Here is a 17977-nt window from a genome sequence, read left to right as displayed (position 1 = left end):
TAATCCATACAGTAGCCAGGCTATCAATAATTTGTCAGATCTGTCAGAATTTACCAAGACGTTTAGCTTTAAACGCAATAAAGAAGAACTTTGTTTGTTGCCTTTGTTGTTTCACTTTAATTTCCAATGTGTAATTTTTTACTATGCACACGACCCCCACACATATTTTGTTATAAAAGAGGGACGAAAGATACCAAAGGGACAGTCAAACTCGTAAATCTAAAACAAACCGACAACGCCATGGCTAAAAATGAAAAAGACAAACAGAAAAAACGTTCATGACGTATGTTGAAAAAAGAAAACAATGTCACCGTCAATTTGTGTAGGGGATCAAAAGGGGTTTTAGTTACTTTGAAATACAAATATCCTTTGGAATTGTGAAAATCCACAACTTTTAATCAAAATTCATTCATGTCTTTAATAAAATCAGTATTTTAGAGTACTTAGAAACAGGTACAATGAAAAGAAGCTACTCTTCACTGTTTTGAAGTAGAAACGTAGCTAAAACCAGTTACAAATTGACATGGCTAGTGGTCACTAAAATTGATGTATAAAAGTAAAAAATGATGGCTTCAAAACAGTGTGTAAATTTGAAATAGGTTTCCCGGTTTCATTTAATATTATAACCGTCCTTTTCTGTATTTGGATACGCAAACGTCAAATTAGGAAAAAAATCGATTTTTTTTAAAACGGACAGGATAAAGGAATAGCAATAACAAGCTATTTTTTTGTAATGTTTGTATGTCGTAAAGAAATTACATTGGTCACAAAACCTACAAATTTTAGAATTGTATTATCATAAAAGCATGACAAGCTGCAAAACATACTTTGAACGTCAATCTTTTAGCCGATTGATTTGGCGGTCTTTTTGACGTTACACACGACTGTAGCGCCACCTAATTAATTCCCCCTGCTATTGTTGCTGATAGAGCTTGACGACAACGGCCGTATCGAAGGACTTGCTTTCCAGCTGTTATCTAACAAAGAAAAAAGGTTAAATAACGTCACAATGGTAGGTGCAAACGACGTCATAACCGGGAAATTGAAATTTTGACAAGTTCATGCATATAAAACTCTTAGACTAGATCAAAAATCTTTTTCGGATGCTATACTCGCACTATCGTTTTCTATGTTAAGTAGATCGTGAAATCGTTGTCAAATCAAATATGGCATTAAAATTAGAAAGATAGTTTATTTTATATTTTTGCATAGCAAAGCAGAGCTATGAATTTAGAATTTGTCTGTACTATGAGACTTTTTCTTTTAATAAAATTTATTATTAAGTTCTATTATGTCTTCATGAATTTTAAATGTATGAATCAGTTAAGGAAAAATTTTTTTTTTAAATAAAAATAAACTTTCAAATAACTAAATCTATTCATTTCTAATGCTGATGCTTGTCTTATATCAAAATTGGTGAGAAAAGGAACCACCTTTGCTGATATTAATGTCGGATCCATGATTTTTAGCGTCAAGAAGCAAAAAATGGCGATAGAAGGAAAAATTATCGACAACACGGTTTATATATAACAATACATAGTGAACAAAAGTTTACAGATTAATTTGTGTCATGCATAATATACATATAATATTTTATAAATTCAAACAAAATTGTAAGATAACACGATCTGTCCATTGAACACGGATGCCCCACTAGCACTATCATTTTCTATGTTCAGTAGATCGTGAAATTGGTGTCAAATCAAATTTGGCATTACAATCATAAATATTATATCATAGGGAACATGTGTACTAAGTTTAAAGTTGATCGGACTTCAACTTCATCAAAAACTACATGGAACCGAAACTTTAACCTGAAGCGGGACAGATGGATGGAGTTACGAACTGTACAACGAACCAACGGATGGACGGAAAAAGTAAAATGCCCATAAATAGTTCTGACCGCTATCAAAATATTGTAAGGCACCTTTAATTTCGGGATCAGTTGACTTATGAGGTATGGGCTTTGCTCATTGTTGAAGGCTGTACGGTGACCTATGGTTGTTAATTTCTGTGTTATTTTTGTCTCTTGTGGAGAGTTGCCAGTCTCATTGACAATCATACCACCTCTCCTTTTTTTATATAATACAACATAGGCCAATGATATCGAGTGACGTCATTGTATACACACCTACACATACACCAGGACGTGAACATAACCAAAGTATTGTTCGATCATTAAGGTGAAACGGCTTAATCGGCGTCTCTGCCAGAATAGACATCAATAACTTTATAACTTGACTCACGTGTTATTTTTCTCCGATATTCTAACAGTAGCATACTTTTTGACCATGCATGCATATATAACAAAATAAATTTAATATCAGAAAAAATATTGATTGAATCATTTAACACAGTCGTTGTTCTGCTCCTATGATACTGAACGTCGCATTTAAGAAAGACGTTATGTTGATAGATTAAGGAGTTACATTTACTAATCTTAAGGTGCAATGTAAAATCTCATATTTGTTCATGTGTCTTGCAATAGTGTATTTGATCATATACTTATGGAAAATAATGGTATAATTGTATCCCTTGATAACACACTGTGTCTAAACCACACCGGCAGAATTTGATCGGACTCGATGGTATCTAAGGTAGCAATAAACAGTTAGGAAAAAGTACTCAAATTTGCCCTTATGAATTTTACCATTCCCTTTTCATTGCTTTCTTGCAATATCAAGCTTACTGTTTGTGTCATATATGGGCATATGTATGGAATCAGAATCTTCCATATATTTTATTTCCAGTATATAAAATTGTAAAATATAATTTTTTTTTGGTGTATCCATGGCAACAATCTGCATTAATTTGTTATAAAATATTGCAAAAAGGGGGGGAAAGATGTCACATATTTCCCAAAAATTTGGCTAAAATTAGAATTTCAATCGCTTGAAGTAATACATTTTCTGAAACTGTGTACATATACCATTCAGCAAATCCAATGAAAATCATATGTCTTTCGTCTCATTTTTTTGTAAAATTGCGTCAAAAACTTCGTGTAGAAAAAGAGTGTTTGTAAACAGTACAGTAATTTCTGGACCGATGTTAGAACTACTAAACATTAATATGCATGATATAGATGTAGACTTCATCCATATTATAATCAATCCATATCATCTAGTAAATTATTGTGGTACCTCTCTAACCAGTGAACTTTGTGCTTTTATTAACATCCATATAGAGCCTGCTTGTAGAACATTAATATATAAGCTTCATTTACACAGATACAAACTTTTAAATTTAGATCAGAAAAGATCTAGAAAAAATAATTTAAAATCATAGCCCTATTTAATGAAAAAAGGTTGTGTGTGGACTGCAAATCTCAAATTTTCTATTAAGGACTCATTTTTAGATTTTATTGACGAGAACGTGTGTGATTTGTGTGTAAAGATATACAGACATTTGTAAATAGTGTACATCGTTATATATATTCTATTGGTGATTGGATATTGTAATTCACTACTGTATGACATTCTATTGGTGAAGGGATATATTGACTTCATACTGAAGGTGTGCCTATATTGGCAGAAAATATACAGATACAGATACAGATGGCCGGTCTAGCTATGAAAATACGGACTGTCAAACAGAAAACAGCCCATAAAACATGTAAAAAATAATCTTGATGCTCTTATAAACCATCTTTGAAGGCTACATTAGCACTCATCTGTCTTAAAATGAATTTTATTACACAATAACTTTCCTAGTTGAAAAATCCACAGGGGCCATAATGCGAAACTAAACATCTAACTGTGTATTGCTACCTAACATCCGGCACAATGACGGAACATCAATAGACAGAAGAAAGATAGGTTTCTCCTTATTTTCTTATTTTTTTAATGATATCGAAGAATATATAAAAATATACAACTATTTTCTATTGTGAGATGCAATATTTTCTACAACCGTTCTATATTAACGGAGAAATAAGTCAAAATGCATGTCAAAATGACGAATTGAGTGAACCTTGCCTCGAAATTGTTTAATTTCTCTTTAAATTGTTCACATTGTACGGAAAGAAAGGTACGGGAAGATAGATACTGACACAGAGATTGCAAAACTAGTCATTATGAGCATCTCAATACTTGTATTTATGTGTATGGACCGAAAGAAATGGGTCATGTAAAAAAAAAATACACCGGTTTCGTCATTGTTGTTTACTACACAACACCCGGTTTCGTCTAGTATATATATCACCCGGTTTTTTATTTTTTTTAAAACCAACAATTTATGAAAAGCAACGTTAACACGGATCTGAACATTGTCTTTCGAAAGAATTTAAATATATATGTATTATAAAGTAAACTTGGCGTGTTTACATTTATTTACATAGGTAATTACAGAAAGATAGACGGATAACAAGGAAACGTTAACAAATGATGCTAAAATGAGTTATATTAGCCGTTTTTGTATACATATGAGACATATAAGTACAATAATAATTAGATTAATCTAAAATTATCTAAATATGTTATTATAAATAGTTTAAGCATCATCATTTATTCAGTTTGCTCCGTTATTTTACGTCAATTTAATAGTGCGTTTATATATTGGAACGGCAAATAATGCCATCACCTAGAGCGCTTCGATCCAAAATAATTGCCGTATTTGTCCTATTAGAATCGAAATAATTCTTTGGGGCTTGAATATATCTAGATTTTACCACGGGTTGTCCCTTTATGCCGATATTTTACCCCTCGCTATCGCTCAGGGTAAAATATTTGTCATAAAGGGCCAACCCGTGGTAAAATCACGATATATTCAAGCCCCCATGAATTATTTCTTAATTTTTGCATAGCAAAGCAGAGCTATGAATTTAGAATTTGTCTGTACTATGAGACTTTTTCTTTTAATAAAATTTATTATTAAGTTCTATTATGTCTTCATGAATTTTAAATGTATGAATCAGTTAAGGAACATTTTTTTTTTTAAATAAAAATAAACTTTCAAATAACTAAATCTATTCATTTCTAATGCTGATGCTTGTCTTATATCAAAATTGGTGAGAAAAGGAACCACCTTTGCTGATATTAATGTCGGATCCATGATTTTTAGCGTCAAGAAGCAAAAAATGGCGATAGAAGGAAAAATTATCGACAACACGGTTTATATATAACAATACATAGTGAACAAAAGTTTACAGATTAATTTGTGTCATGCATAATATACATATAATATTTTATAAATTCAAACAAAATTGTAAGATAACACGATCTGTCCATTGAACACGGATGCCCCACTAGCACTATCATTTTCTATGTTCAGTAGATCGTGAAATTGGTGTCAAATCAAATTTGGCATTACAATCATAAATATTATATCATAGGGAACATGTGTACTAAGTTTAAAGTTGATCGGACTTCAACTTCATCAAAAACTACATTGAACCGAAACTTTAACCTGAAGCGGGACAGATGGATGGAGTAACGAACTGTACAACGAACCAACGGATGGACGGAAAAAGTAAAATGCCCATAAATAGTTCTGACCGCTATCAAAATATTGTAAGGCACCTTTAATTTCGGGATCAGTTGACTTATGAGGTATGGGCTTTGCTCATTGTTGAAGGCTGTACGGTGGCCTATGGTTGTTAATTTCTGTGTTATTTTTGTCTCTTGTGGAGAGTTGCCAGTCTCATTGACAATCATACCACCTCTCCTTTTTTTATATAATACAACATAGGCCAATGATATCGAGTGACGTCATTGTATACACACCTACACATACACCAGGACGTGAACATAACCAAAGTATTGTTCGATCATTAAGGTGAAACGGCTTAATTGGCGTCTCTGCCAGAATAGACATCAATAACTTTATAACTTGACTCACGTGTTATTTTTCTCCGATATTCTAACAGTAGCATACTTTTTGACCATGCATGCATATATAACAAAATAAATTTAATATCAGAAAAAATATTGATTGAATCATTTAACACAGTCGTTGTTCTGCTCCTATGATACTGAACGTCGCATTTAAGAAAGACGTTATGTTGATAGATTAAGGAGTTACATTTACTAATCTTAAGGTGCAATGTAAAATCTCATATTTGTTCATGTGTCTTGCAATAGTGTATTTGATCATATACTTATGGAAAATAATGGTACAATTGTATCCCTTGATAACACACTGTGTCTAAACCACACCGGCAGAATTTGATCGTACTCGATGGTATCTAACATCCGGCACAATGACGGAACATCAATAGACAGAAGAAAGATAGGTTTCTCCTTATTTTCTTATTTTTTTAATGATATCGAAGAATATATAAACATATACAACTATTTTCTATTGTGAGATGCAATATTTTCTACAACCGTTCTATATTAACGGAGAAATAAGTCAAAATGCATGTCAAAATGACGAATTGAGTGAACCTTGCCTCGAAATTGTTTAATTTCTCTTTAAATTGTTCACATTGTACGGAAAGAAAGGTACGGGAAGATAGATACTGACACAGAGATTGCAAAACTAGTCATTATGAGCATCTCAATACTTGTATTTATGTGTATGGACCGAAAGAAATGGGTCATGTAAAAAAAAAATACACCGGTTTCGTCATTGTTGTTTACTACACAACACCCGGTTTCGTCTAGTATATATATCACCCGGTTTTTTATTTTTTTTTAAACCAACAATTTATGAAAAGCAACGTTAACACGGATCTGAACATTGTCTTTCGAAAGAATTTAAATATATATGTATTATAAAGTAAACTTGGCGTGTTTACATTTATTTACATAGGTAATTACAGTGCTACACATTTTCCTAATGAAAGTCGTATACGTTATTTCACTGATCTTCAAACTAATTTTAAATGGAATATAAATACTCAATAGCAAACACTGATATCTTATTATTTTTTTAACATTAACATTATGATTTTTTTTTATATAGGTTTTGAGATACATCGCAGTATGTGGCCCCTTTTTTTTTACAAAGAAAACCTAATTAACTTTAAAAAAAAAAAATTTAAAACATCACCTTAAAGTATGCAGAAGTTTAGATTTATATTACTAAGAAGTGTGTAAAGTTTGATGCAATAATGAAAAATCATTTTGAGATATGGCGCGACATGTTAAAAAAAACCACACTCCTGTTTTACTTACAAAGTTCTGTAACTCAAAAAGATTTAATTTGATTTTCACTAAAAGGTTTACAAATCGTTTGACCATTTCAAGAAATAACTTTGTAAAGTTTCATGAAAACTAGATAAGCTGTTCTCAAGTTACGGTGCGACATGTTTACGCTGGACAGAAAGATAGACGGATAGCTAGACGGACGGACGGATGGACGGACGGATCGAATGACTGATAGATGGAGGAACGGACGGATGGAAAGACGGACGGACAGACGGGTTTATACAATAATACGTCCTGTCAGAATTGGGACGGGCGTGTAAAAACGCAAAGAAATGAAAAAAAAAAAATCGTAATTAAAGGTCAATAAGTTTTATTAGGATATCGGCCAAGTCGATTTTTTTGTATATTTGTCTGTCTTATCATTTTCCTATATAACTTTTATATATATTTAAGAAAAATGTATAGAAATCGATAAAAAGAACTTGATATTCGGCATTTATTATAATAAACATAATCCAACTCACATAATCCGATTTCCCGGGTGTCCCTGTTTTCTCATTTCTTACAATATTTTAATTCGGTATACACTTTATAAGATGAGTGGCGAATCGCGATGACGTATAGGTTGCACGCCCTATCCCCACCTTCGGTTGCCAAACCTATATTGATTCCTGTATTTAACGATTTTGTAAAGCAAAAAATAATCAAAATATTGTTCGACTCGCTACGCTCGGCGGTCTGTAAATTAAAGTTGTTCGAAATACGCCCACTTTGAAATAAACTGAATCCGTCTGTCCGTATATATTGTCAAAATATATTGACCAACGTCAGTGTACGATCATCATAACACAATGGCGACAGTACAGACTCGTTTTTTTTAATAATGTTAACAAAATAATTATTGTTGAATTTTATCGATGACCTGAGACTATTATACTAATTTGTACATAGCAGTATATTTACAATTAGTGATAAATAAATTTTATTTTAATGCATGGTAGTTGTAATCCTACATTCATTTTCTATGTCGATTATGCATGCATATACAATTGTCTTATTATCAACGTTTATACTTAAGAAGATTTATTTTTAACGATCATAGAAAAGATTACATAGAATCATATTCGAAACAGTGTGGTCCTGGCCATATGCATTGATTGACGACCTAAATTATCCCATTGACTGAGACAGATAAGGTGAACGTTTGTCGGTAACAATCACTGCTCACTATGTACTTGTTAAAGACACTGATTCTGTGGGGTCACCAAAGGTTCTCAACACCTAAAAAAAAAGCAATTCGAAAAACGAATCCGGAATAATACGATGTGTTGATTGATATCAATAATATGAATCAAAACATAAAGGTTATTTCTGAATAATTATTCGAATAATTTTATTATTAAAGGTGTTAAGAACCTTTGGTGACCCCACAGTTTAAATTCTATAATAAGTAAGAAGTGAGCAATGGTCGTTACAGACAAACGTTCACCTTATCTGTCCCAGTCAATGGGATAATTTAGGTCGTCAATCAATGGCCAGGACCACACTGTTTTGAATATGATTCTACATGGAATGGTTAGATTACTTATAAAGGTGTCCATTCTTTTGTGCGAGAAAATCACATATCAATTGTGTGTTTCGATTTTTAAGACCGTAAACTTTAATTTCAAGTTTAAACATGTTCAACATATTTTCCCATAACTCACATAGAAAACGCATATTTAGAGATCTTTAATTTCAATATGCTGTTAAAAAAAGTTCGGAATGCAAAGTAAAATTAAAATATTTGTGTTCTATAAGAGTTGGAATTTGCTTATTATTTAGTTGAATCTGAGACTCATATAAATAATAAGCCGCTGTCCGGCGAACGAACTTGTTTTCGAACGACCCACAAAACTCCTTTTGAACGCTGAAATTAAAAAATCAATTATAATGTAATGCGATTGTGATTTTTTTTATTTGACCAAACCGGGTTATGCATTTTGAAATCTATGACGAAACCGGGTTGTATACATTGACGAAACCGGTCAGTTCCATTTTGACATGACCCATTTCTTTCGTTCCATACACAGAGTTACAATAATTGAGATGCTCATAATAACTAAAATTGCAATCTCCGTGTCAATATCTATCTTCCCGTACCTTTCTTTCCGTACAATGTGAACAATTTAACAAGAAATTAAACAATTTCGAGGCAAGGTTCACTCAATTCGTCATTTTGACGTGCATTTTTACTTATTTCTCCATTAATATAAAACGATTGTAGAAAATATTGCATATCACAATAGAAAATAGTTGTATGTGTATTTATATTCTTCGATATCATAAAAAAAAAATAAGAAAATAAGGAGAAACCTATCTTTCTTCTGTCTGTTAATGTTCCGTCATTGTGCCGGATGTTAGATACCATCGAGTCCGAACAAATTTTGCCGGTGTGGTTTAGACACAGTGTAACACTTCATTGTTAATATATTTATTCATTAAACTTAGAAGAATTGTCTTAGCCGTGTGATATGACTTTCGTTATCAACTGCTTTCGGTTTATATCAACTGCTTCCGGTTCTTATCGTATGCTTTTCTATAACGTTTTCCCGTGTCACTTCGACGTCATTTTGCAAATTCTGTACCTCAATGGTAAAACATAACTAAGTAGGATGAAAAAAACAAATAGGAAGGATAATATCAAAAAATGCAAAAAAGTAATACGGTAAATGTTTTTCTTTTTTAAGTTCTTGTCTGTATGTCTTCTGCTGAAGTATATGATACAAAGAACATAGCATGTCATTTTTTGTTTATTTCAGATTCCTTATCAGACCATGGTCAAAATCATTCCTCGAGCCTATCGGCTCTCGGGATAATATGGGGTTTGATATGAAAAATGGAATCTATATTTATGTTATGGCGTGAATATCTTAAGACAACAATTAATTATACAGCAATGTCTAAGTTATATAAGATAAACGAGGTACATCTTTGAGTTTACCCGGTTTTGGAATCACCAAACCTCCCATTTAATTCAAAATAGCTGTGTTATTTAAGAACGATCATCAAACTTGGACGTACTTAGTTATAAACAGAACTGCGTATTTAAAAAATACAGATTTTTGTTCTTATAATTTTTTTCTTCGCCGCTCTTTTTCTTTTACGTTGTGTTGTTTCAATCAATGTCGCTTAGATATTTGATATACATGTATGACATCGAACAGTGAATGGGCTTCTGTTTAAAAGATATTTCCCCGAAAACTGTTTTTCTTGAAATGAATACTCCTTTGCAATTTTCCAAGATAGCGACAAGTTTATTTTTTTATGATATTCGTTTAATCTTCAGAATGTTACGTTTAATTTTCACCGAATCGATAATAGCAGGGTACCCAGTATCGAAAAAAACGTCTAGTTAACAAGTTTAAGTTAACGGATAACATACGGCTATATTTATATGCAAACGATTGGAAAATCATTATATTTTTTAATCATGAATGTCGTCGTATGCTGCCGTGGTCACGTTTTTCAAAATTTTGTGGATTCTTAGGGTACCCACACAGTGTATGTAAAGTGCGGATCCTAAAATATCATTTTTACTGTATATGCCATAAATGTCTACTGTCGAATGATAAATAAACAGACGAACTTTTTTTAATTTTTGAAGAAAATCAAGAAAATTAGTTAAAATGTATATGTTCAGAAATACATAATACTAATAAAACAAAGTAAGAGAGGCGAGCGGGGTTTTATCGCGCCTAAAGCCATCCAGTTGTTAAATATATACCAAAATAGGTGAATATTTAGGACATTTCACGAACAGATCGTGCAGGTGCTTTATAACTAACAGGTTAGATGTTGTTGCAGTAAAAAATATTCATTTTAATACAATTATTAAAGTTGTATAACGTAGAATATGTTTTGTCATTCAGTTTCTTCATATTTAACTAAATTCCACTATGATGATTTCGTAATGCTAGTCATGTTTACTGTCGAATAATGATACTATTCTTTCATTTTCACTGTGGAGCGAATCATTATTATTGTATATGCGGTGCATTTTCACTGTATAATTTTATTTTATTTTATCTATTACAGCTTATTTCTTTAAGCATGTAGAGCAAGACTTTAGTTGATTTGCTTGCTTTTTTTTTTATTTGATAATCATTATGATAACACCCAATTTAATTCAAATATTAAAAATACAGGTTAAACTATGCCTATTCATATTGTTTAAAAATGTCAATCTTATTTACAAAGTTTGTATAAATAATTATACAAACAAAGCAAGCCAACCAAAGTTTTGCTTTACATGCATTAGGAAATTAGCTGTAAAGCCTTAATTTAGCCGACTTGCTCAAACAATAGATAAAGTAAGAGAAAGATTTGATCAAATTTAACTTACGGAGGAAAGTTTGGTTTTAAAACACTCTAATAAATTCAATAGAAATAACATTAATTTCAAATGTATTCCATTTAGTTTCTTATAAAGCGTATAGGGATCTTTATCCTTATTTTTTTTATCCATTTCCATGACATTTCACCACTTACGTACATCTTGATATAGATTGCACCTTTGTTTTCCCGTTTAAGAAGGTTTTACACTGTAGCCCTTTATAACTTGCTGTTCGGTGTGAGCCAAGACTCCATGTTGAAGACCGTATTTTGACGTATAATGGTCTACTTTTATAAATTGTGACTCGGATAGAGAGTTGTCTCATTGTCACATACGACATCTATATATGGCTCAAAAACGAAACGAGACGGGATAAAAAGGGATAAAAGAATCTACGCTACTTTTTTAATATATTTATAATGGGATTAATATGAGTCAAAATAGAGTAAAATAGTGGGTCGCATTTGGGTATAAGCGTCACGCCGGATTGCCGATTTTTTGCAAGCGTGACAGGTGAAAGTCAAATGATTGTGTAGTGAAAAACGGGAAATGAAGTCTAGCGGGACACGGATAAAAATTAGAACTGCATAGTATAAGCGGGATACGGGAATCTGACAAACCAATAAGCTGAATACGGGAATCTGACAAAACAGTAAGCGGGATCCGGGATCAGAACCCCCCAATGAGACCCAAGAATAAGATATTTTTGTATATTCATCCTATTGTTGCAGTCATGCCTTGAAGAACAAATGTATCCGATGCACGCATTTTTTTTTTTATATTTTTGGTCCCTTTTTCAATTTTGTGGGGTCCAAATTTATAGACAAAAGTCCTTTAATATAGATATTTGGAATTCGTTGACATGCTGAATCTAACCGTGTATCTAGTTTGGGGATTTATTTTGCCTAGTTGCTGAAATAGCCCACATAGAGTTCCAAAGGGTGTAAAATCAACAAAAATTAATTGTAGCATGCATTTCGCGTACAATAACCCAAATGTGCATGGTTTTACCTCTGCGGTAGTATCCATTCGCGGATCTACAATTTTTCATAAGTAGGGGCCCACTGACTGCCTAAGAGGGCCCGCTGCTGTCACCTTCCAGTGATTCCCTATATAAGTTAAAATCAAGGAGAAACGCAATCTGAAGAATACAATATGACATTTTGAGAATCGCTTTTGTTACAAGTTTGAAAAGCTATATATTTGATGAAGAATGAATGAGGAGTTTGTATTTCAATTTGAAAATACATGTTTCATAAATCCTAAAGTCATCAACTAAGGTTTTTTTCATTTGTTGCAAGTGCATTTATCACATAATTCTACAATGAAAATTCCTCGCATCTTTGAAAATTCTACATTAATAATGACTGCACTAACAGTGATAATTCATCGCATCTATAGTAAAAATGGATCGCTTTCAATAATCGATATGCTATATTATGATGCTTTTATAACACTTATTTGAACTTTAATGCTATGTTTGTATATTATAAAGACATATCACAATGAAAATATGTTAAAACTTAACTTAAAATCCTTTAACTTGATATTTTCAAAACGTAAACAAATACAGTTTTCCCATGATCCTTTATTCTACAATAGACATACCCGCATATAACAGTAAAAATGAACTAGCTGGATTCGCACTTTATATACACTGCCCACAGATACCTCATCATACAGACCATCTTCAACACGAAAAATAAAATTATTGCCTTCTGTGTTATTTGTTCAAATGATACTTATCATTTAGCTTAAAAATTTAATTTATCATATAACGAAAGCTGAAAAGATTTATATAATTTAAGTATCAGTATTTCATGAATTCAGTTAGGCTATTTTTTTAGCTGAAATTTACCACATTTTGAACAAAAGAAAATTTATTACGCGTTACTTTCATGGGATTTTTACTCTGATTACATCAATAACACATAGTTAACACATGGCAAGAGTAAAATCTCTTTGTTCTTACTGTGGTATAATCTGGATAATGCACAGCTAAGGTGTGCATTAACTACCTCAGATAACTGCACAGTTCAAATCTATTTTTACCTTTAGGGGCGGTTCTTTGATTTTGAAAGGGGCGTTATTCTATCAAATTAAAAAAAAATCCACGAGTGTAGCGAGACTAAAGACAATACTTACGTTTTGAAGCTAAAACACGATACTTTGTCAAATCCAAGGGTTAACGACCTGTTCGCCCCCACCCCCGAATCTGCCATCTGCCTTGAAATTACGACAAAGATAAACTTCGTACAAACATCGTAGTTTCAAAATAGGAAAAAGAAAGGTTTCTCATTCCTTCATTTTTTTTATCTATTAAAGCTGGGACATAAACTATTTTATTATATTTTGTGTACAACGTAAATCTATATCAGTGTTTTAAAGTAAAAAAGAAAGTTAAAACAATTTTTGTTAATTTCTGCCCAAAAAGAATTGTATCTAAGAATATCCGAATATAGAAATCAATCTGATTTAGATTAGTTTCAGACTCAATGGAATTTATAACGACTTTTTGAATATCCGAATATAAAGGAACTATTTTTGGACCAAATTTAATGAGGACCATATTTCAGTTTGTTTTAAAACAGGGGGATTAGCTGGAGATCAATCAGACTTCATTTAGATGGATGTGTCTTAAAAAGTAATACAGAAGATAAAAAGAGATGGGGGGGGGGGGGGGGTAAAGGTTTTGAAAGAGAAACGTATTTTCTGTTTATTTAACATTTTAGATTTAGATAATATAATATCTTCCTCGTTTCTTTTTCTCTCTAAGCATATCATTGAGGGAAAGAAATTCAAAAGCAATTATTCTGATTTAAACTCAATAACCCTTGCAGTTTTTTTTTTTTTATATTCATACACCGATTTGAAAGTACACAGTTTGTGAAAGTCTTAATCGTCACCAATTAAATAAAAATGGGGAATAAATTTAACGGAAATATTTTAATCAACAAAACATTTTTTTTTATCATTTACCCAAGCCTGTGGAAGCGATAAAAAAATATACCATTAAATCGCAATTTTAGAAATATGAAAAAAAATATTAATTTTAAACTTACCAAAGTCGTATTTTCGCCTTGCTTTACCCTACAAGAAACTTTCCTATGATCCGTGGATTGCGGAATGACGTCAACATTTCTAAAACGTTCACGTAAATTGATTGCGTCATGTGTTAAAACAGTTATTGGCCAATCAAATCGATATATGGAATTTAATTTGCACAGCACGAGATGACCCAATAACCCGAACTCCTACGTCGTTCGGGTTATTGTGTCATCTCGTGCTGTGCAGATTAAATCCCATATACCGACTTGCTTGGTCAATAACTATAACTTCATATGTGTGCCAAATATCTTTTGTGTGATGTTAATCGGTGAGAAGAAAGGGGCAATTTAAAACACAAATTTAGTGATAATTCTACCTTGTTTCAAACACGCCTTTTCTCGTGCCGTTAATCGTTTTGTAGCTTACAGTACCAGGTCATTAACTAGGACCATTGTCACTAATTTCATTTCTATTTCTTGCTTGTTGTATGTCAAATTGTATATTTGGAATAGTCCAGTTAGTTTAACATACAAATCAAGTCCTTCGATCACGTTTCAGACCCGGAATATGGCACACATTTACAGTCCTGTTAAACTAAGCCCATCAAGCCAGAAACGAATTAGACATGAAAAACAATGGGATTAGTGTGTTATATGTCAGTGTTTTTCTACTGAATCGCTTATTAATAAGCGAGGAATAAGCACAAACAAACGCTTTATCGAGGCTATGGGATAGATATAGGGAGATGTGGTGTGAGTGCCAATGAGACAACTCTCCATCCACATAACAATTTAAAAAGTGAACCATTATACGGAAAGATTTGAGTTTATTGCATGATGCTTCAGACCTAGACCATTTTCGTACTGATGATTACAAAATGTTGTAGCATCATTCTTGTTACAAATCATACACTAGCAGACACAACTGATTTTTTTTAAGCTGAATCAAGTTCGTGTTCGTCTGTTAGCATCATGATAGATCAACAGTTACTATGATACACGATGAAGTCATATTCTAGCTAGCACTGCCAAGGACCCTAAATCAGCACAGGAAGAGTATTTAGGTTTTAAGAATTATGCTGTACGCCCGATGTAGTAGATACTCGCATGATTTTACATAATTATACATGCTATTCATGAAGACAAAGAGATAGGTTGGAAAGGAATCTAGGGTAGGATAATAAGAAAGTCACAAGATATAGATGGTATAATCGTATGCGTTCCTTACATCCACTCCATGCAGCATACATGGGAGCTATGGTTTCAAACAGACACTATAACTTGCATATAAAATTTATATAGATATAAGTGATGTGGTGTGGGTGCCAATGAGACAACTCTTCATCCAAATAACAATTAAAAAAGTTAACCTTTATAGGTCAATGTACCGCCTTCAACACGGAGCCTCGGCTCACACCGAACACCAAGGTATAAAGGGCCCAAAAATTACTAGTGTAAAACCATTCAAACGGGAAAACCAACGGTCTAATCGATATAAAACAAAAAAACGAGAAACACGTAAACAAACGACCACTACTGTATACCTCTCCACGAAATATGTAATAGTCTCGGGTTTGCCATCTGTAACTTTCTACCATGCTGTTACATGATGCGATACAACGTATTGGACCCTGTTTAGGATCAGTAAGCGCACTGTTTTTTGTCATGAAGGACAGCCCAGATGATTTTACCGATTTGTCAAACCTTTCTTATTGTGACTTCGCTGAACCTATAGATGCAGATCGAGATCTTGTTGTCAGGTTGGATGATCTCAAGTCAAAACTAAAAATAGACCACTGTGACCTAAACAATTTTAGCGTAAAATTGGCTACAATTTAAAATTTCTCCCTTGTCAAACTTGCGAACCTACTTTAAAACAATATGTAATAAGAGTTTCACTCCAGACGTAAATTTGATCTCTTCCCATGTAGCAGAACTACTTTAACATTCTCCTCTTCAGAATGGACAATGACTTGTTCCTTTTTATCTCGAAGGTCATATGTCATCTGAATTACTGCAAGATTTAGTTTCTACCTGTAAGGGGAATGATGTGTTTTCAAAGGGTTGCATTTGCTTCGAACAAAATCAATCATGTATAGATGTATGCCCATGTCAGGCAAATGACATATGGCAAAATGTTAATGCTAGTGTGGTTGTAGTTAGACAGATTGATGACGACGAAGATGACGATGTATAAGATTTCATTTTTCTGTATGAGTATCTTATAAATCGTTGTTAGCTATGGAATGAAAATAACGCAGTCCATAATAATTTCTAAATAATAAATAAAACATCTGCTCAATTTTGAAATCGTGGGAAGTATAATAATAATCTAGCTAGTGGGAAATATGTATTAAAACAAATAATAATAAAAAAAAACCTACTATATGTTCTTTGACGTTGGTCGGGGAACTACAGGAGACCATAGAATGTAGTGTAGGTTAAACTAGCCATGATCATAATTTTCTGTTTGCATTTCTTTTTCGTGTTTTTGCCATACTGAAGTCTGCTTGTCTTCATTTTATAAGTTTTTAATGTTTCTTTGCTTTCTCACGCCTATTGTGTTTGCAATTGTTTGTAAAATACATCGGTGCTGTATATAACCCTCTCCCTTATTATATTTTTGGAATACTTATAAACATGATAGCCAATTGTTGCTCATTTTGGTCATCTGTATATGTAGGATAGGGTGTTTTACCTGTTTCAAATCACATGTTTTGTTTTCAAAACTTTTACCCCTCCCCCTTTTTCTCTGTTTGCAGTAATTTGTACTTCTGTAAAGCAAAGCTATGCACATAGCTTTATATTCAACCAAATTCGACGTTAATTTCGAAACAAATCATTTAAATATACTCTTTAACACCCAATAACAGAAAGTTGTTTTTTTCCTAGAAATTGACGAACACCTTACTACCAAAAGACGTGAAAATCACAATTATTTTTTCGACAAATGATCAAAGTTGAGATGTTAAAAACATCTTTAGATGGTACTTGTACCGAATTGAATACAAAAAAATCAAATTTAGAAATTGAAATAGGTCAAGGTCACTGTTATTTAACAGCTTTTTGAAAATTTCAAATTTGCACCCTATATGCAAAAAAGTCAATCTAAAGTCATTTTTGGCGTAAAATTATAAAACAAGTTCTAAATTTAGATACAAAAGATATTTTTCTATAAATTGGTTGTTTTTATTTTGCTCAAAACGCATATTTGTAGGAGAAACAAGCTATCTAAATGTAACTGTGCATTTGTCTTGATTTTTTGCTTTGACCTTTGACCCTGATTTAAAAAAAAACGTGACCACGACAGACAACGACGACAATGCTATTTCGATGAGGCTTGTTCTCCTCTTTCCATATAAAATATAGCCGTTGTAGATTGGGCACCCTACTATAAGGAGATTCCGTACAAATGTTATTTCCCCTTCTGTATTCAATATAAGTAATATGTGTTAGTAAAGCAAACT

Source organism: Mytilus trossulus, chromosome 2 (assembly GCF_036588685.1).
Source record: "Mytilus trossulus isolate FHL-02 chromosome 2, PNRI_Mtr1.1.1.hap1, whole genome shotgun sequence".
Classification (NCBI taxonomy): domain Eukaryota; kingdom Metazoa; phylum Mollusca; class Bivalvia; order Mytilida; family Mytilidae; genus Mytilus; species Mytilus trossulus.
Note: the sequence above shows the minus strand (reverse complement) of the source record.